Source organism: Bubalus bubalis, chromosome 12, assembly GCF_019923935.1.
Source record: "Bubalus bubalis isolate 160015118507 breed Murrah chromosome 12, NDDB_SH_1, whole genome shotgun sequence".
Taxonomy (NCBI): domain Eukaryota; kingdom Metazoa; phylum Chordata; class Mammalia; order Artiodactyla; family Bovidae; genus Bubalus; species Bubalus bubalis.
In genome coordinates this window covers 21,553,296-21,573,509 of record NC_059168.1, presented here as the reverse complement: position 1 = coordinate 21,573,509, position 20,214 = coordinate 21,553,296, and the positions used below count along the sequence as shown (strand labels likewise).

The 20,214-nt window shown below is 43.5% G+C and overlaps 2 long non-coding RNA genes across 2 annotated transcripts in view; one reads left to right on the top strand and one right to left on the bottom strand.

The window, feature by feature from the left end:
* The first annotated feature begins 6,095 nt into the window (after positions 1–6,095).
* Positions 6,096–6,820, top strand: LOC123328434. The gene is made up of 2 exons (XR_006543256.2): positions 6,096–6,376; positions 6,493–6,820. It is a non-coding gene; the product is annotated as an uncharacterized LOC123328434 (long non-coding RNA).
* A 137-nt stretch (positions 6,821–6,957) lies between these two features.
* The window catches only part of LOC123328435, a 75,823-nt gene continuing 62,566 nt past the window's right edge, over positions 6,958–20,214 (bottom strand). The window contains exon 3 of the long non-coding RNA XR_006543257.1: positions 6,958–7,098. This is a non-coding gene — a long non-coding RNA (uncharacterized LOC123328435). The remainder of the gene's footprint in view (positions 7,099–20,214) is intronic.

The window sequence follows — 20,214 nt, the reverse complement described above, 5'->3', positions numbered from 1 at the left end:
ATTCTTTACCACTGAGCCACCTGAGAAACCCTTATTATATACATATATAAGAACATATTTTTTTCAGATTATTTTTCCTTTATAGGTTATAATAAAATATTGAATATCATTCCCTGTGCTATACAGTAGGGCCTTGTTATTTATCTGCTTTATATATAGATATGTACAATGTGTATCTGTTAACCCAAAATTCCTAATATATTCCTCTCCTCCTCAATATCAAAGAAACAAGCAACCCAATCAAAAATGGACAGAAGACCTAAATAGACATTTCTCCAAAGACAAACAGATGGCTAACAGGCACATGAAAAGATACTCAACATCGCTAATTATTAGAGAAATGCAAATCAAAACTATAATAAAATATAACCTCACACTGGTCAGGATTGCTAAGTTGCTTCAGTCGTGTCCGACTCTGTGCAACCCCATAGACGGCAGCCCACCAGGCTCCCCCATCCCTGGGATTCTCCAGGCAAGAACACTGGAGTGGGTTGCCATTTCCTTCTCCAATGCATGAAAGTGAAAAGTGAAAGTGAAGTCGCTCAGTGGTCTCCGACTCTCAGCGACCCCATGGACTGCAGCCTACCAGGCTCCTCTGTCCATGGGATTTTCCAGGCAAGAGTACCGGAGTGGGGTGCCATTGCCTTCTCCACTGGTCAGGATGGCCATCATCAAAAAGTACAAATAATAAATGTGGAAGAGGGTGTGGAGAAAAGGAAACTTCCTACACTGTTGGTGGGAATGTAAACTGGTATAGCCACTATGGAGAACAATATGAAGGTTCCTTAAAAAACAAAAAATAGAGTTACCATATGATCCAGCAACCCCACTCCTGGGCATATATCTGGAGAAGGTCATAATTCAAAAAGATACATTCATCTTAATGTTTATTGCAGCACTGTTTACAATAGCCAAGACATGGAAGCAATCTAAATGTCCATCTACAGATGAGTAGATAAAGATGTATATTTATGTACAGTGGAATAATACTCAGCTGTAAAAAAAGATTAAAATAACATCATCTTCAGAACATAGATGGATCTAGAGATTATTATACTATAAGTGAAGTAAGTCAGACGAAGAAAGACAAATATCACATGATATCACTATCCTATGCTAAGTCACTTCAGTCGTGTCCGACTCTGTGCGACCCCATAGACGGCAGCCCACCAGGCTCCCCCGTCCCTGGGATTCTCCAGGCAAGAACACTGGAGTGGGTTGCCATTTCCTTCTCCAATGCATGAAAGTGAAAAGTGAAAGTGAAGTCGCTCAGTCGTGTCCGACCCTCAGCGACCCCATGGACTGCAGCCCTCCAGGCTCCTCTATCCATGGGATTTTCCAGGCAAGAGTACTATATGTGGTATCTAAAAATGATACAAATGAACTTATTTACAAAACAGACTATTATTATTAATCAGACAAACTAAATATGGCAACTGAAGTTAAGCATTTGGAAGGCTGTATAACAATTTAACATTTTTACAATATTAAGCATGATTGATTTCCTAGAAGTTTACTTTTATTGCATTTTTTAAAAGTATCAATCTGTATTAGAGTTCTCCAGAGAAACAGAATCAACAGAATGTGTGTGTGTGTGTGTGTGTGTTTATATATACAGAATTCCTTCTTGCTCAGGGGAGTTCAGTCTTTGTTCTGTTAAGACCTTCAACTGATTGGATAAGGCCCACCCATATTATAGAGACATTCTGCTTTACTCAACTACTGATTTAGTTGTCAATCTCATCTAAAAAATTACCTTCACTGAAACATCTAGAATAATGTTTGGCCAAATATCTGGGCTCCCTGGCCCAGCCAAGTTACCACAAGTTATCACATAGTCTATGACAGATTGAAAGATAGTTTGAGAACCATTGCACAAGACAACTTTTAATAGTCTACCAAATAGTTCCATTAATAAAAAAACCTTCAGACTAAGAATGTTCCTGTTTCCACAGGGGAACTACTGTGAGCAGTCCCCTGGATAGTCTAGGGGAAAAAAATAGAATTACTTTTCCATACTCACCATTAAGCCTAAGTCTTTAAAATCCATCTTTGCCCATTGAGACAATTTGTATTGCTCTGATCCTGAAGTTCCCAAACTTTTCCAATTCATGGCTTCTTACTGTCTCAGTAATTTTTTTCACAGAGATTCTGGGCCAGAAAAAACACCATAAATCTCATTTATCCAATAGGAAGGTCCCAACAACTTAGCTGTTTGAAAAAAAATAATACCCATAAATTGAAAGAAAAAATATTTTAATTTTATTCATAACCACAGTTATTTATAAAAGGATATGTATGACAACTGGGCATTGAACATCTTCTCAAACCTTGGAAGCTGTTTAGACACCACCACTTATTCACCTCATGTTCATACTGATTTTTACTTACTATTCTCATTTTATAACAGCTGCTGAAAAACCCAAAGATATCTTTGAAAGGAGTGCAGCACAATCTAATGTTGAAACCCTGAACAACCTTGACCAAGTAGTTCAGCTGGCGGCCAACAGATGTCAAGCATCACCCTTGACATTTAACCTACACCACAGAACCTCCATGAGTTTGCGGTGGTGTCCTGGGCACCTAGCCAATAGTCTGGAATTCTTGACTCTATTCTTTTTCAATTTTTTATTCTATTCTCCCATTTTTAAAATAAAATCATCCATTTTCGATATCTAGCAACTGCCTCTGCTAACCCTGGGATTAAACAGAATATAACATTTACTGTCAGAACTCTGACCTTTCACCGCTAGCACTCAAGAAGCCGTGTATTTCCTCCTCTGTTCTTTGTTTCTGGCAAAGCCTGTAGAGGATGAGAAGGTCCCCAGTGGCCAGACATCCCAAATATATGTCTCAGAGAGGGTAACAAAATCTTCTGCTCTGTTATACATTCAAATAAAAGTGCAGTTTTAAACTTGAGCTCATAGATAGATACAGAGAACAGAGGGGTGGTGGTGAGGGGGTACAAAATGGGTGAGGGAGGTCAAAAGGTACAAACTTCCAGTTATAAAATAAGCAAGTCATGGGTACATAATGCATAGTGTTGTAACTATAGTTAATATTACTAATTTCATATTTGAAAGTTGCTAAGGGAGTAGATCTTCAAAGTTTTCATCCTTGGCTGCCCAGTGGTTAGGACTCTGCACTTCCACCACAGGGGACACAGGTTTGCTCCCTGGTGGATCCTGCATGCGGTGTGGTGTGATCCTGGAAGATCCCACATGGCGTGTAGTGTGTACTGTGGCCAAAAAAAAAAAAAAAGTGTTCATCACAAGAGAAAAAAAAACTTTTGTAGCTATGTATGGTGATGGCTTTAACTAGACATATGGTGATCATTTTGTAATATATACAAATATCAAATCGTTATCTTGTATCAGTCAGTCAGTTCAGTCACTCAGTCGTGTCTGACTCTTTGTGACCCCTAAAACACAGCACACCAGGCCTCTCTGTCCATCACCAACTCCCAGAGTTTACACAAACCCATGTCCATTGAGTTGCTGATGCCATCTAACCATCTCATCCTCTGCTGTCCCCTTCTCCTCCTGCCCCCAATCCCTCCCAGCATCAGGGTCTTTTCAAATGAGTCAGCTCTTCGCATCAGGTGGCCAACGTACTGGAGTTTCGGCTTCGACATCAGTCCTTCCAATGAACACCCAAGACTGATCTCCTTTAGGATGGACTGGTTGGATCTCCTTGCAGTCCAAGGGACTCTCAAGAGTCTTCTCCAACACCACAGCTCAAAAGCATCAATTCTTCTGTGCTCAGCTTTCTTTATAGTCCAACTCTCACATCCATACATGACCACTGGAAAAACCATAGCCTCGACTAGATGGATCTTTGTTGGCAAAGTAATGTCTCTGCTTTTCAATATGCTATCTAGGTTGGTCATAACTTTCCTTCCAAGGAGTAAGCGTCTTTTAATTTCATGGCTGCAATCACCATCTGCAGTGATTTTGGAGCCCCAAAAAAGAAAGTCTGACACTGTTTCCACTGTTTCCCCATCTATTTCCCATGAAGTGATGGGACCAGATGCCATGATCTTCATTTTCTGAATGTTGAACTTTAAGCCAACTTTTTCACTCTCCTCTTTCACTTTCATCACGAGGCTCTTCAGTTCTTCACTTTCTGCCATAAGGGTGGTGTCATCAGCATATCTGAGGTTATTGATATTTCTCCTGGCAATCTTGATTCCAGCTTGTTCTTCATCCAGCCCAGAGTTTCTCGTGATGTACTCTGCATAGAAGTTAAATAAGCAGGGTTATATCTGAAATCAATATAACATTATGTGTCAATTATAACTCAAAAAAAAAAAAAGAAGTTTTTAACTCATCATGTTATCTTTTAACAGACCATTCACGACTGAAAGCAGTACAAAAATAGGTGGAATTTGGCACCTTCTAATTTTTGTAACCATTCTAATCACATTTTATTCTAATCCTGACTTTTCTATCCAATTATATTTATTTCGTTCATCCTAAATTCCTGTCCCTTGGATCATGTAAGAGGCTCTAACAGGAATACGTGGGACTCAAGCATAGCTTGAAATCAAGTCTTTGTTTTTTTTCATCTGGGTCAAAATGTTCTCTTCATCATCACAGCTGTCGTCATCATCATAAATATTGACTATTTATCCTATTTGGCTGCTGTTAACAGTTGAAGGGATGGCCTCCCTCTGTCTCCTGTTTCTAGCTTTTCCTGGCTCCTTTTCCATCAGCAGAGGAAAGGGGAGAAAGAGAGAGACTCATATATCTTATACTCCCTACAAGACTGTCTCTTCCTGGCAACAACGAAAAAGACTTTTTCTTTCTCTCTCTCTCTCCGCCCCCTCCCTCCTTTTTAGGAAGATCCCCTGTTCTCTTATCTTCTGTTCATTACTACCTTCAGATAGTTGATACAGACTACCTCTGACATTAAGCTACTGTCTTGTAATGGAAAATACATTCCGTCTCCAAGGATAAATCCAAGCTTATCAGACTATACTATTTAAAACCACTTTCATAAGAAACAGCACACAAATTGTAGATAGATGGCTCAGCGCCACTGGGACTCCAGGACAGGTATCTGATGTCAGAACAAGGAGGGCAGCGCCCTTCACTGCTGCTCTTCATTCCCCCTGCCGGATGTGGAACTCTCCACTTCTTTTCTTGCTGGCGATTTTCTATAAACCAGATGTCAACAAATATATTGGATTCTTTATCCTTTAATCTGTTTAACATTTCAAAAGTGCTGAAAGATGTAGGCATATTATCAATTCAACTATGGGCTAGTCTCTGATTCCTCAGTTCAGTTCAGTTGCTCAGTTGTGTCTGACTCTTTACAACCCCATGGACTGCAGCACTCCAGGCTTCCCTGTCCATCACCAACCCCCGGAGCTTACTCAAACTCATGTCCATCAAATCGGTGATGCCATCCAACAATCTCATCCTCTGTCATCCCCTTCTCCTCCCGCCTTCAATCTTTACCAGCATCGGGGTCTGATTACTAGGGGAGGGGATTAGCAGGATACCTGTTTGAAGCAAGTATCCCAGAAGTCACTGTGTTTAAAACCCATGGGAAGACTGATATGGTGCTCAGAAAAATTAAAAGCCAGGAAAAGCAGAGGCCCCGGGGCCAGAACAAGGCAGGTAAACAATGGTTCCATCTGGGAGTCAAGGTGGAAAGTTTTTCTTACCCTGCTCCTGGGGACAAAAGTTAAGTGAAAACATCTTTACAACACTGACTAACTCCCCATCAGAGGGACTCCTGTTTTTGCCAAGCTGATTTTGTTGCAGGAAAGGGGACCCCTTCCAGGGCCTGAAACTGGGCTCTTGTCTAACAAAAGAATTGTCCGAGGAGACACGTGCTGACAAAGCAAGAGATTTTATTGGGAAAGGGCACCTGGGTGGAGAGCAGTAGGGTAAGGGAACCCAGGAGAACTGCTCTGGTTTTATGGTGATGGGATTAGTTTCCAGGTGGTCTTTGGCCAATCATTCTAATTCAGAGTCCTTCCTGGTGGCGCAGGCATAGCTCAGCCAAGATGGATGCTAGCCAGAGGGATTCTGGGAAGTGGATGGACATGCGGTGTTTCCTTTCGACCTTTCCCGAATTCTTCCGGTTGGTGGTGGCTTATTAGTTCCGTATTCCTTATCAGGATCTCCTGTCATAAAACAACTCTTGTAAATGGTTACCATGGTGCCTGGCCAGGGTGGGCGGTTTCAATCAGTGTGCTTCCCCTAACAATTTCATGAGTGGTAAATGAAATGTTCCTCGAAGAGAGAGATGATAGAGGAAGACACAGGAAAAGCACAACCGAATCGCCAAACGTCACCCGCATTACAAAACAGGAGGAATTTTCAGAAGCAATGAGAGAGACTAGCCCAACCCAGCTCTCCCTCAGGTACGTTTTCTTCCTTCCTGACTCATCGGTTTCTTTAGGGAAGCCTGGTGGGAAGGGATTAGGCAGCCAGCAAGGCAGCCAGCTTTTTCTGGCACCACAGGGCTTTTTGATTTCAGATCCTGCGAGTCTTCAAGAACAGACTAGGCGTGCCAGTGATCTAGGCTGGGGGCCAGCAACAATGCAGCTATGACGAAGCACATCAGATGGTCGATGCGCCCAGCCAGAGACCTGAGGACCCTCCTGGGGTTGCCCCTCTCTGGAAGTTTGAAGCTATCAGGACAGGTCTGCCTTCTTGAAATGTACAAATGTCACCAGCCGGGAGTGGCAGATGCCCAGAGGCGTCTGGAAACAGATTTCCATCTGGTAATGGGTTAGGCTTCCTGGGACACAGATTAGAATAGTTTGAAATAAAGCCACGGAAGTACCGGCTTGGCTTTTCACATATTGTTATGGTCTCTGGGTCATTTCCTGCCTTTGGAATTTACTTCCTTTCCAGGTTCAGCAAAACCCCACTGAATACAAGAAAGAGGTGGGGAGTTTTCTTTGCCCAGGCCCAGCAGAGGGGTGGCTCTGCCTCTGGGAACTGGTACCTCTCGAGTGGTTGCCTCTTCGCATGTTCCTGTCTGCTCACGCTGAGCCCTGCAGGGCGGAAGCTTCAGGAATGGAACAAAAATTAGGAAAGGGAGCCATCTCCAGTTAAATCAGATGAATCCTCTTGTTTCCTGGAAAATAAGGGAAAGAATAGACTGGGAAGGATGCAAAGGATGCTTCCTCCTTTTAAAAGAGGAGAGCCCTTTACCACCAGTGTTCTGTTCAGGGAGGGATGCAGCCTCTCTTGGAAAGAGGCTGAAACCAGGTCCACCTGGTCACCCCATCCCCTGACCTGCAGTTAGGTGCTGCGGACAGTGACATCAGCTACACCACCATGACCTGTCTTGTTTTATTTCACTAATATTCATTTTCTACTTTGTTCCCCAAAAGATTTATGGTACCAATGACTGTCTTCCTGGCAGCATTTTTATGCTCATTTTGGGCACTCCGAAGCTGATGTGACTCCTTGGAAAATTTACCCACAGCTCCCAGTATGCCCTGAACAGCTACTGTGTTTCTGCAATGCAGGGACACCCAGAGGTCAAGGTAGAACCCTCTCACTCAAAAGGCTATAAGAGCTGGTCAGAACTTTAATGCGTAAGCTGCTGCCACTGCTGTTTCCAAAAAAGGTTTGTCTCTCCAGAGTGATAGTCACAAGTTCCCTCTGAAAAGCCAACTCATGCAGTCCTTGTTGTCAGGAGGAAGCTCCTGGTGTCTGTTCAATGTCCACAACTCATCTCTCTCTAGACTAAGAGATCAGAGTTCACAGCTTTGGAGGAAGGGCTCATTTTTGCCCCAACTCTCAGTATAAGCACAGCTACACTGGCAGCAAGAGCTCTGTCAACATAAAGGAAGTGGAAGCTGGTGATCAGCCTTTATTCTGGTGGCCCCCTCCCCCATCCCCAGAAACAAGAACCAGGACTCCCTTCCCTCCCCCACTGCCTTGACCAGGTTATCACTGTGGCTTAGGACTGAATTAAAGTGAACTTTCCGAATCACACTGTCTCATCGGGTATCCACAGAAATGGTCTGTGACCTTCACGGCAATGTTTCCAGCGTTTAGAAAGTTCTGGGGGGAGTGAATAAGTGGCTAAGGACAGAGTTGGCCCTGTAACTAAGCAGGGTCAGAAACACCTCTAAGGTATGATTTTTTTTTTTCAATTACACAAAGATATCTTTAATAAAAAAAAATACTCATAGACATGCTGCTAAAGTTGAGTAAAATACATAATTTTTGAAGCAACCAGAAATCTGCCCAAGGGCTCCAATTTTCCTCCACAAAGGAGACTCTGGATGACTAAGGTCTTATGTTTCCATAACATTTTCGTAAAAGTGTAACGAGGGACTGGTTAACTTTCTAAGCTTTTGCTTTTTAACTTTAGAGAGTCTGATTGCACAGGTCTGGCAGGAGGCCAGGGACCTGCATTTTTTATCAAGCCCACCTGCTGATGCTGGTACAAATGGTCTGTGGCCCATATTTTGGAAAACTGTGCTGAAAATAATAGTGAATCATTATCATATTAACATGGATTAACTGCTAATACAAGAGAACATTGCACCTGGATTCCAGGCCAGGCTTTGGTGCTCTGCAAGGCTGCAGACAAGAAAGTTTAATTCTCCAAGATTGAAGGTCTCAGGACCAGATGGTGACCTCTAAAAATTTAGTTGGAGGCTCTTTTCTAAATTATGCCTGAAAAGCCCAAAGTATGAGGATTTGTCGAAAGGGTCAAAGAGGGTAGGCCTTCTACAGAGTGCCCTGAGTACTCACTGAAGTCCTGTGGTCAGAAAACTGCAGAGGCCAGGGAGGATCTTCTGACCCCAGGGCTGCAGTCTTGATATCCTACATCTCAGGACAAGAACAAAAGGAACAGATACATCTTTCCTTGCCATTATGCATGTGTGCGTGCTAAGTCGCTTCAGTCATGTCTCTTTGCGGCCCTATGGACTGAAGCCCACCAGACTCCTCTCTCCATGGAATTCTCCAGGCAAGAATACTGGAGTGGGTTGCCATGCCCTACTCCAGGGGATCTTCCCGACCCAGGGATCGAACCCACATCTCCTGTGGCTCCTAACTTGTAGGCAGATTCTTTATTGCTGAGCCACCGGGGAAGCCCTTCCTTGCCCGCAATCAATTCCAAACAGGAAAGAGGAAAAGGGAAAAGATTAGAGTTATTTAGTGATTTATATGCCGTTATATCTTTTAAATTCTCAAATCGTCCTAGTATCATTAGTCTCATTTTGAAGATGAGAAAATTAAGGATTAAAGATGTTGCACAAGATTGTAATTCAACTATACTTCAATAACAAAATAAAAGAGAAAAAATGCTGGATAACTTTCCTAAATTGCCAAAGCCATATGGCTATTGAATGCCTGAGCTGAAATTTGAACTCACATCTATCAAAGTGCAAGTTCCATTTTCTTTTCAGAAAGCCATTCACAATTAAAGTTATGCTGTGACCATTCTGATTGCCTAGCTGTTTTGAGACCCTCAAAATACTGTCACCTCTCCATGATCTTCATCCATACCTGTTACCTACTCTATTTCAGAATCTCACCTCATTTTTTATTTTTATTCCATCCCTGGTCTGCAACCAGTCCCTCAGTCCTGGTCATTTCTTATCACAAATTCTTCACCCACCAGAGGTGAAATATCACCACTTCTCCTGGGCTCAGGAGGACTTTTCTGGTCCATAATCACTCCAACCAATGACTTTAAGACCCTTAGGTTCTAGAGAACCCAGGATATCCCCAGAGGTTTCCAAGGAAAGAGACTCCTCAAATGCCTGAGAGGCATTCAGTTTCAGTTCAGTTGCTCAGTCATGTTCGACTCTTTGCGACCCCATGGACTGCAGCACGCCAGGCTTCCCTGTCCAACACCAATTCCCAGAGCTTGCTCAAACTCATGTCCATCGAGTCAGTGATGCCATCCAACCATCTCACCCTCTGTTGTCCCCTTCTTGGTGCCTTTAATCTGATACCACCCAGCCAACCCCTACCCCCAACTCCCTATGCCCCACCTCCGGATCTCTTCTCAGATCAGGACAGAGAGGCAGGAAACCTGGGTCAGCTGGTACCCTTCTGTATTAGAAGGAGATGCCCCTCCAACCTCAACTTCCTAGTAATAGTGATTATCCTGGGATGCTGGGCACCCCCTAGTGGGAGTAACAGAAGAAAAGACAGACTTGTGATGCTGTTCTCAGTCACCCATCCACCCCCAACTTCCTGCCCTCAGCTGCCTTGGCCTTCCCCCCACATCTCGCTGTTCTTGAAATGATTCATTCTTCCCACGATGACTGGGCCTTTTGCCCCATAAAGCACTCCCTGTCTTTAAAAATGTAATGAACTAAAATTAAGCAGAAGGCAACTCAGGCAGAACAGCAGGAAAAACTTCCTATAGGGAGAGCTCTCAAAACTGTGAAATTCCTTATAAGGCAAACTTTGACCTAACTGCACTGGGAAAACAATAGAGAATATCTCATAAAGATATTTTTGGAAACGAGGAGGATGAGGGAAAGGCTGTTTTCCTGATTTTAGGATATATGTTAATACACACATCTGACCTCCTCAGCCTGATTCCAAGACTTAGATTAATGCTTGGTGCTATGTCTTACCTCTCCTAAGGCTGAGGGAACACTCAACCTTTATGCATTTGGGGATAAGCAGGTGAAGCCCTGTCCTAGCAGAGAGGTAGCCCATCTGTGGACTATTGTGGGATTTTCTGAACATGTGTCACTATCGCTCACTCTTTAAAGACCACGGCCATAGCCCCCCATGACAGGGATGAGCCTTACTACATTATAATCAATAAGCCATTTTCTGAGTACCTACAATACACAAGGTTCAAGTAGCCCCAGTCTAATGCATTTTAAAGATCTGCCCATATCTAGTTTAGTCCTTTATATACAAAGAAAGTCTTTGATAAGAGAGCTAAAGGATTCAAGTGCATGCATTAAGAATTCCGGGCATATTCACAGTCCATGTTTTAGTTAAAAACCTGATCATTTGCTCACTGGGCAGGGGACAACCAATCCCATCCTGTAGCCCAGTGCCAGTCCCTATGGGATGTTATAATTACATGACATCACACCTCCCTTTGCCTTTGGTTGTTACAGTCTTACCTGTTCCTGGATCTGAGTCATCAATTCATTAGTGCCCATTTGAGTTAACCTTCCCTGATAAGTTTCCTGAAACCTTGCTCGTAATGCTAGCAATTCCAGTGCAGTATATTCTCTGCTCTGGCTCCTGTCTCCTCTTGAACCAAGTCACTTGGACAGTCTGATCTCCCAGGTGCCTACAATGTTGATCTCTTCCATCATTTCTTTCAGAGTCATTTGATATATTCATTTCTTTGACAGCCAGGAACTTTGGAAGAAACTCTCCCCTCAGGCACTTCCATTTTTGTGTCCTTGCAAATTCAGCAGGCGCCTCGCAGGAGGAACCTCTGTGGGGAGTTAGAGGACACAGTGGACCCCAGTTCTCGGGACTGCTGGGAGGCAGAGAGAGGTCAAGGATGCTCCACGGTCAGCTTCTCGTGTCTAACAGCAGAAGCTGGGACTCTTTCCTGCATAACTTGAGCTTGAATTAGAGGCAAGGAAATGGCAACCCACTCCAGTGTTCTTGCCTGGAGAATCCCAGGGTCGGGGAAGCCTGGTGGGATACCGTCTATGGGGTCGCACAGAGTCAGACACGACTGAAGTGACTTAGCAGCAGCAGCAGCATGTCCATTGAGTCAGTGATGTCATCTAACCATAGAATCCTCTGCCACTCCCTTCTCCTTTTTGCCTTCAGTCTTTCCCAGCATGAGGGTGTTTTCCAATGAGTTGGCTCTTTGCATCAGGTGGCCAAAGTACTGGTGCTTCAGCATCAGTCCTTCCAATGAATATTCAGGGTTGATTTCCTTTAGGATGGACTGGTTTGATCATAAAGTTTAAGAAACTTTAATCTGGGCTGTCTGTAATGAGCTGGATTCCTAGCATTGGATGCTTTCCAAGAAGGTAAGCAACCAGAGCAGTTATGGGGAATTCCGCTGTGCACTTTGTGGATAAAGGTGAGGAGAGGGTGTTCGGCTGCACCAAACAGAAATCAATGGTTTATGGAGCTTGGGGAGGGGGGTAGGTGGTGCCCAGAGAGGATGGGCCCCTTGGATCAGGCCTTGAGAGACCCAACACTGAGCCCCCATGGCAGTGTTTGTGAGCAGGGGGAGAGGTTCAAGCTGCCTGCCAGTGCCTACAGCAAGTCAGGTAGATATGCCTTATCTGCTAACATCCCCAAGGGAAGGGAATTATGGGCCAGCTGGAAATCTCCCAGGAAAGACAGGTATGCAACTCTTGGATGGCATTCAAGGAAACAAGGCAAGGGCTTGGACTCTGGCCAGAGAAGCAGGGTGTGTGACACCTAGGGAGCTGGGTGGTAGTCATTAGGGCTACACTCAGGCAGGGGAGAATAGGGCGTGGTGTGCCCATGAAGGGTGGGTGTGAGCATTCCGAGCCCAGATAATGTTTACGGAAGCAGCTTTGGTAAATATAGACTGTAAGTCACTGTGGCTCCCTTCAAACGTTTTCTCCAACTGAGTTTCTGGTTCTTTTAGAACTACAACATAAGGACATTCTCAATAAACTTGGAGTTAAGAAACAGCCACAGATTGGACCAGATGGCCAGATCTGCAGCCTGGAGCCCAGGAGACAAGGCAAGTCCCTTTAACTTGATAGTTATGCTTCAGAATCATAGTTACTGAAGGTAAAGCAAGCACTGCAGGTTGTCATCAACTTAATTTTCCTCCCCTCACTTCTGGGAAGTCTGTAAACCACTCCGTTTGGTGCCTTCAACCCTTTACTTCCTGGGGTGTGCTGGAGCCACTACGTACCACCTCCCAACTCCATGTTCAGTTAATGTCATGGCAGTTTACAATCAGTCATGGAACTATTTATACTATGGAAATTGGCCAACAGTACAAATCAGAGCTTTATATTTCTGGAGAGCCAGTTGTTAAACATTTACCAGTACACCATGCTCTGGTGGCTCAGAAGATAAAGAATCTGCCTGCCATGTGGGAGACCCAGGTTCGATCCCTGGGTTGGGAAGATCCCCTGGAGAAGGAAATGGCAACCCATTCCAGTATTCTTGCCTGGAGAATCCCATGGACCAAGGAGCCTGGTAGGTTATAGGTCACAAAGAGTCAGACATGACTAAGTGACTAACACATGCCTGTTTCTAAAGGCTCTTACATGAAAGAGGGGATAGTGAACTGAGGGGGAAGGGACATCGGGGGTCGGGGAGGGATGGTGAAGTCCAGCGTGTCCAGAGGGAAGGGGTAGATTGCCCGGACTGGTTCTGCCTTTCTCATGAACACATACTCCACCCCTAAAAGAAGCCTCGGATTCAATATTTAATCTGCAGTCTGTCCAAAACACATAGAGACATTTTGGGGGACTTTTTTATTTTCCCATTTTTTGAGGTTTATGGGGCAGTGTATAATAACCTAGTTACAGAGTGCTTTTTTTCTATTATGGATTTAAAGTGTTTTCAGAGAGATTCGATCTCGCTTTTCCTCTTCCATCCTCCCCCAACCCCCAGCTTCCCTGCCCGCTGCCCCCCCCCCACCCCAGTTCCAATAATATGTACTCTCTCTCCTTCCCCTATATGTGTTTCCCACTGACCTTTGGAAGCAACATCTTTTATAAAAATAGCCCTGCCCCAGATCATTACTTCTCCTTCTAGAAAAGTTTACTTTATACATGTAAATCACCTGGGGAGTCTTGTTAAAAAGCAGGTTTGCATTCAGTAGGTCCAACTAGGCCCTGAGATTCCTCATTTCTAACAAGCTCCCAGGTGATACTGATGCTGACGGTCAACAGGTCATTCTGTCTGTAGCAGAGCTGCAGGCTGGACACGTTAATCGATTTCACCTCCAATAATCATCTCTTCCCTTCTATTCTTCCACTTTAAGAAGTTCTACCTACATCTCTGGAAGAGGCAGCCCCTTTCAGGAAGTTGGACCAGGAGTAGATTGACAACCCAGCAACCAAATCTATATGCCAAGTGCATTAGATTCTCTTTCAAGAATTTGAGCCAGAATGCTGTCCTAGCCTGGGTTGCCCCACACAGCAGAGCCTGAGAGAAAAGTTTGCACACAGCAGTTTATTTGAGAATCCCAGTGAACAACAGGGCAATATGGGAATCAAAAGAGGGAAGGAAGAAAAAGCAGTTCTAGAACGTGTTTGTTGTTGAGTTGATTCTGGCGAAGAGCAACAGGCACTCAGTCCCATGGAACCTGCCAAAGGGCCTTCTGCTATGCATCTCAGTATATCTCAAGAATTTATATGGCCTTTCCATTATGAAATTACTGATTAAATGCTTGATATCCTTTATTTTCCAGTTTTCAAATAATGACCTGGCTCCCTAGCACGGTTAGTCACCAGTAAATTTTCTTTTAGTATGATAATTAATTCATGAATTGAAATATCCATGCTAACAAAGATCACTTTGCTAACAAAGATCCATATAGTCAAAGCTATGTTGTTGTTTTTTTCCCAGTAGTCATGTACTGATGTGAGAGTTGGACCATATAGAAAGCTGAGTGCTGAAGAATTGATACTTTTGAACTGTGGTGCTGGAGAAGACTCTTGAGAGTCTCCTGGACAGCAAGGACATCAAACCAGCCAATCCTAAAGGCAATTAACCCTGAATATTCACTGGAAGGACTGATGCTGAAGCTGAAGGTCCAATACTTTGGCCACCTGATTTGAAGAGCCAAGTCATTGGAAAAGACCCTGATGTTGGGAAAGATTGAGGACAGGAGGAGAAGTGGGCAACAAAGGATGAGATGGCTGGATGGCAACGTACGTGAGTATGAGCAAACTCCAGGAGATAGTGAAGGACAGGGAAACCTGGCGTGCTTCAGTCCACGGGAGAGCCAGACACACTAAGAGACTGAACAACAACAGTGCACTTCACTGCAGTTATTATCCCGACTGGCGCTCAAATTATCCCATCTTTGTCCATGGAGGCTTATTCCTGTTGCTTCCTGAGTTTTTTGGTACAACCCCAGTAGTTTTTTATGGCTTTCTTCTTTTCTGGTATAATAAGATATCCAATAGAACGTTTTCTGATGATGGTAACGTTCTATGTCTGCACTCTATGATGCTTTAGCCACTAGCCCCATGTAGTGATTAACTACATGAAATGTAGCTAATGCAATTGAGGAACTGAATTTTAAACTGTATTTAACTGTTGATTGATTTTATTTTAAATAGCCACATGTGGCCAATTGCCACCAAACTGACCAACACAATTCTATTTTGTAACAAATGAAGAAAGTTACAGAGAAGCAGTAGGATTTTTTATGGTATAATTTATTTGATCCTTATCATTAGAATAGTGCAGGGAATGACCACATGTAAATAATGTGGGAAACTGCTCTAAAATACTGATTTCACCCTCAGATATTTTGATTCATTATGTATGAGGTGGTGCTCAAGAATCTGTTGTTTTTAAGTTATTTTAATATTGTCATGTGATTCTGATGAGCAGCTAGGTTCCAGAACCACTATATTAGGTTGCTGGAATGTAGTATTTATGTTACAGCTATGGTTCATTGAGGATCATTCCAATGAATCAACTGTACAGCTGTAACTCCTTGCGGTCCGTCTCAGAACTTCTCAGAGGATCGTAACACTCTGCTAGTTACAGGAGCAAGAGCTACAGGTGCTTACAGAGGCTTGCCTCTCTCTGACGTCACTGTAGGCCTGCTGGTCTTTGTTTTGCCTGCTGTAACACAAATACTATTAACTGAAAGAAAAGAAAGAAAGTGAAGTCACTCAGTCATATCCGACTCTTTGCAACCCCATGGACTGTAGCCCACGAGGCTCCTCCATCTGTTGAATTTTCTAGGCAAGAGTACTGGAGTGGGTTGCCATTTCCTTCTCCAGGGGATCTTCCCGGCCCAGGGATCGAACCCAGGTCTCCTGCACTGCGGGCAGACGCTTTACCGTCTGAGCCACCACTATAAACTGAGTAGCTTACAAATAATAGAAATTTATTTCTCACAATTCTGGAAGCTGAAAAGTCCAAGATCAAGATACCAGCTGATTCAGCATCTGATGAGAGTCCACTTCTTTTTTTTTTTTTTTTTTTTTTGAGAGTCCACTTCTTATATACCATTTTTTTTAATGAGGCTTCTTTTACAAGGGCACTAATTTCACTCATGAGGGTTCTGCCCTCATGACCTAAACACCTCTTAAAGACCCCTACCTTCTAATACCATCACCTTGAGGGGTAAGAGTTCAACATATGAACTGGGGAGACAGAAACATTCAGATCACAGCATGGCCCACATTCATCCATTGATATTTTCAAATTGTGGTGCTGGAGAAGACTCTTAAGAGTCCCGTGTACAGCAAGGAGATCAGCTAGGCAATCCCAAAGGAAACCAACCCTGAATATTCATTGGAAGGACTGATGCTGAAGCCAAAGCTCCAATACTTTGGCCACCTGATGCAAAGAGCCAACTCATTTGGAAAAGACCCTGATGCTGGGAAAGATTGAAGGCAGAAGGAGAAGGGGGAGACAGAGGATAAGATGGTTGGATGGCATCATTGACTCAGTGGATGTGCGTTTAAGCAAACTCTGGGAGTTAGTGAAGGATAGGGAAGCCTGGTGTGCTGCAGTCCATGGGGTCACAAAGAGTCAGACACAATTTAGCATCTGAACAACAACAACATACATCCATAATTTTAAAAGGCATGGAGTCAAGCCAGGAGTTGGACAGCCTTTACCCTTAGACCAGCCTTCATAACCATTGTACCTCCTGTGTATGTCCCAAGAATTGTGGAAGATCTAAGATTTTAGCCTTTTTACACAATAACAAGTTAGCTGCCACAGAGTCAAGGATGGTAGTGGACAAAACGAGACTCCTGGGCCAAAGACAAAGGACTTTTCTATGCTCCACACACCAAGCAACATGAGCTTCATGTTCATGTCACGTCCCCTTAGCCCCAAGACCCAAGGGGTGACACAGGAGCCCAGATGGAAACCACACACACACTGGGTTCCAACACAGCTGAAGAACCCCAATCTTCTACAATGGGCTGCAAGTGAACTTGTCCAACTTTGCCCCAGAGGGAGACATGGTCTTTATTGTAAAGTACAGTAAACAAAACCTCCTTCTGCTCCAGAGGAAGACACTATTTCTAATTGCCAGGGCTGTTCAATATACAAACACACTTGAAAAGACACTGCTCAACCAAAGGCTGCCAATGCCTTTAGTTGAAGACATGTAGAAACATGAAAGCCCATGGAGAATAGTTTCCCCACAGTGTACACCCCAGGGCTCTATTCTTGGTCTATTTTAAGCACAGTGAATCCCTAGAACCAGAACCAAGAAAAAAGTACCTAGATAGAGACCCTTATATTTTCTGCCAGCTATGATGACTTTGGACATGGCTCTGACCTGGAGCAGGAGGTCATAATGCATAGAAGTTCAGTTCACTCAGTCATGTCCAGCTGTTTGCGACCCCATGAATCGCAGCACGCCAGGCCTCCCTGTCCATCACCAACTCCCAGAGTTTACTCAAATTCATGTGCATCGAGTCGGTGATGCCATCCAGCCATCTCATCCTCTGTCGTCCCCTTCTTCTCCTGCCCCCAATCCCTCCCAGCATCAGAGTCTTTTCCAATGAGTCAACTCTTCGCATGAGGTGGCCAAAGTATTGGAGTTTCAGCCTCAGCATCAGTCCTTCCAATGAACACCCAGGACTGGTCTCCTTTAGAATGGACTGGTTGGATCTCCTTGCAGTCCAAGGGACTCGCAAGAGTCTTCACCAGCACCACAGTTCAAAAGCATCAATTCTTCAGCACTCAGCTTTCTTCACAGTCCAACTCTCACATCCATACATGACCACTGGAAAAACCATAGCCTTGACTAGACAAACCTTTGTTGGCAAAGTAATGTCTCTGCTTTTGAATATGCTATCTAGGTTGGTCATAACTTTCCTTCCAAGGAGTAAGCGTCTTTTAATTTCATGGTTGCAATCACCATCCGCAGTGATTTTGGAGCCCCCCAAAAATAAAGTCTGACACTGTTTCCACTGTTCCCCCATCTATTTCCCATTAAGTGATGGGACCAGATGCCATGATCTTCGTTTTCTGCATGTTGAGCTTTAAGCCAACTTTTTCACTCTCCTCTTTCATTTTCATCAAGAAGCTTTTTAGTTCCTGTTCACTTTCTGCCATAAAGGTGGTGTCATCGGCATATCTGAGGTTATTGATATTTCTCCCAGCAATCTTGATTCCAGCTTGTGCTTCTTCCAGCCCAGCGTTTCTCATGATGTACTCTGCATATAAGTCAAATAAGCAGGGTGACAATATACAGCCTTGACGTACTCCTTTTCCTATTTGGAACCAGTCTGTTGTTCCATGTCCAGTTCTAACTGTTGCTTCCTGACCTGCATATAGGTTTCTCAAGAGGCAGGTCAGGTGGTCTGGTATTCCCATCTCTTTCAGAACTTTCCACAGAATTTTCCAGTTCCACTGGAGAAGGGAATGGCAAACCACTTCAGTATTCTTGCCTTGAGAACCCCATGAACAGTATGAAAAGGCAAAATGATAGGATACTAAAAGAGGAACTCCCTCTGGGTCGTCCCAGTGCACCAGCCCCAAGCATCCAGTATCGTGCATCGAACCTGGACTGGCAACTCGTTTCATACATGATATTTTACATGTTTCAATGAGGGAGGAGGGAGGAGGGTTCAGGATGGGGAACACATGTATACCTGTGGCGGATTCATTTTGATATTTGGCAAAACTAATACAATTATGTAAAGTTTAAAAAATAAAATTAAATTAAAAAAGTAAATAAAAAAAAATAAAAATTAAAAAAAAAAAAAAAAACAGAAAAAAATAAAATAAAATAAAAGAGGAACTCCCCAGGTCTGTAGGTGCCCAATATGCTACTGGAGATCAATGGAGAAATAACTCCAGAAAGAATGAAGGGATGGAGCCAAAGCAAAAACAATACCCAGTTGTGGATGTGACTGGTGATAGAAGCGAGGTCCGATGCTGTAAAGAGCAATATTGCATAGGAACCTGGAATGTCAGGTCCATGAATCAAGGCAAATTGGAAGTGGTCAAACAGGAGATGGCAAGAGTGAACATCGACATTCTAGGGAACAGCGAACGGAATGGGTGAATTTAACTCAGATGACCATTATATCTACTACTGTGGGCAAGAATCACTTAGAAGAAATGGAGTAGCCATCATGGTCATCAAAAGAGTGTGAAATGCAGTACTTGGATGCAATCTCAAAAATGACAGAATGATCTCTGTTTGTTTCCAAGGCAAACCATTCAATATCACGGTGATCCAAGCCTATGCCCCAACCAGTAACGCTGAAGAAGCTGAAGTTGAACGGTTCTATGAAGACCTACAAGACCGTTTAGAACTAACACCCAAAAAAGATGTCCTTTTCATTATAGGGCCCTGGAATGCAAAAGTAGGAAGTCAAGAAACACCTGCAGTAACAGGCAAATTTGGCCTTGGAATATGGAATGAAGCAGGGCAAAGGCTAATTGAGTTTTGCCAAGAGACCACACTGGTCATAGCAAACATTCTCTTCCAACAACACAAGAGAAGACTCTACACATGGACATCACCAGATGGTCAACACCGAAATCAGATTGATTATATTCTTTGCAGCCAAAGATGGAAAAGCTGTATACAGTCAGCAAAAACAAGACTGGGAGCTGACTGTGGCTCAGATCATGAGCTCCTTATTGCCAAATTCAGACTTAAATTGAAGAAAGTAGGGAAAACCACTAGACCATTCAGGTATGACCTAAATCAAATCCCTTATGATTATACAATGGAAGTGAGAAATAGATTTAAGGGACTAGATCTGATAGACAGAGTACCTGATGAACTATGCAGAGAGGTTTGTGACATTGTACAAGAGACAGCGATCAAGACCATCCCCATGGAAAAGAAATGCAAAAAAGCAAAATGGCTGTCTGAGGAGGCCTTACAAATAGCTGTGAGAAGAGAAGTAAAAAGCAAAGGAGAAAAGGAAAGATATTCCCATTTGAATGCGGAGTTCCAAAGAATAGCAAGGAGAGATAAGAAAGCCTTCCTCAGCAATCAATGCAAAGAAATAGAGGAAAACAACAGAATGGGAAAGACTAGAGATCTCTTCAAGAAAATTCTGAAATGCATAGAAGAGCAGCCTCTAAAGTTACACTGTCTAAATGGATTCAC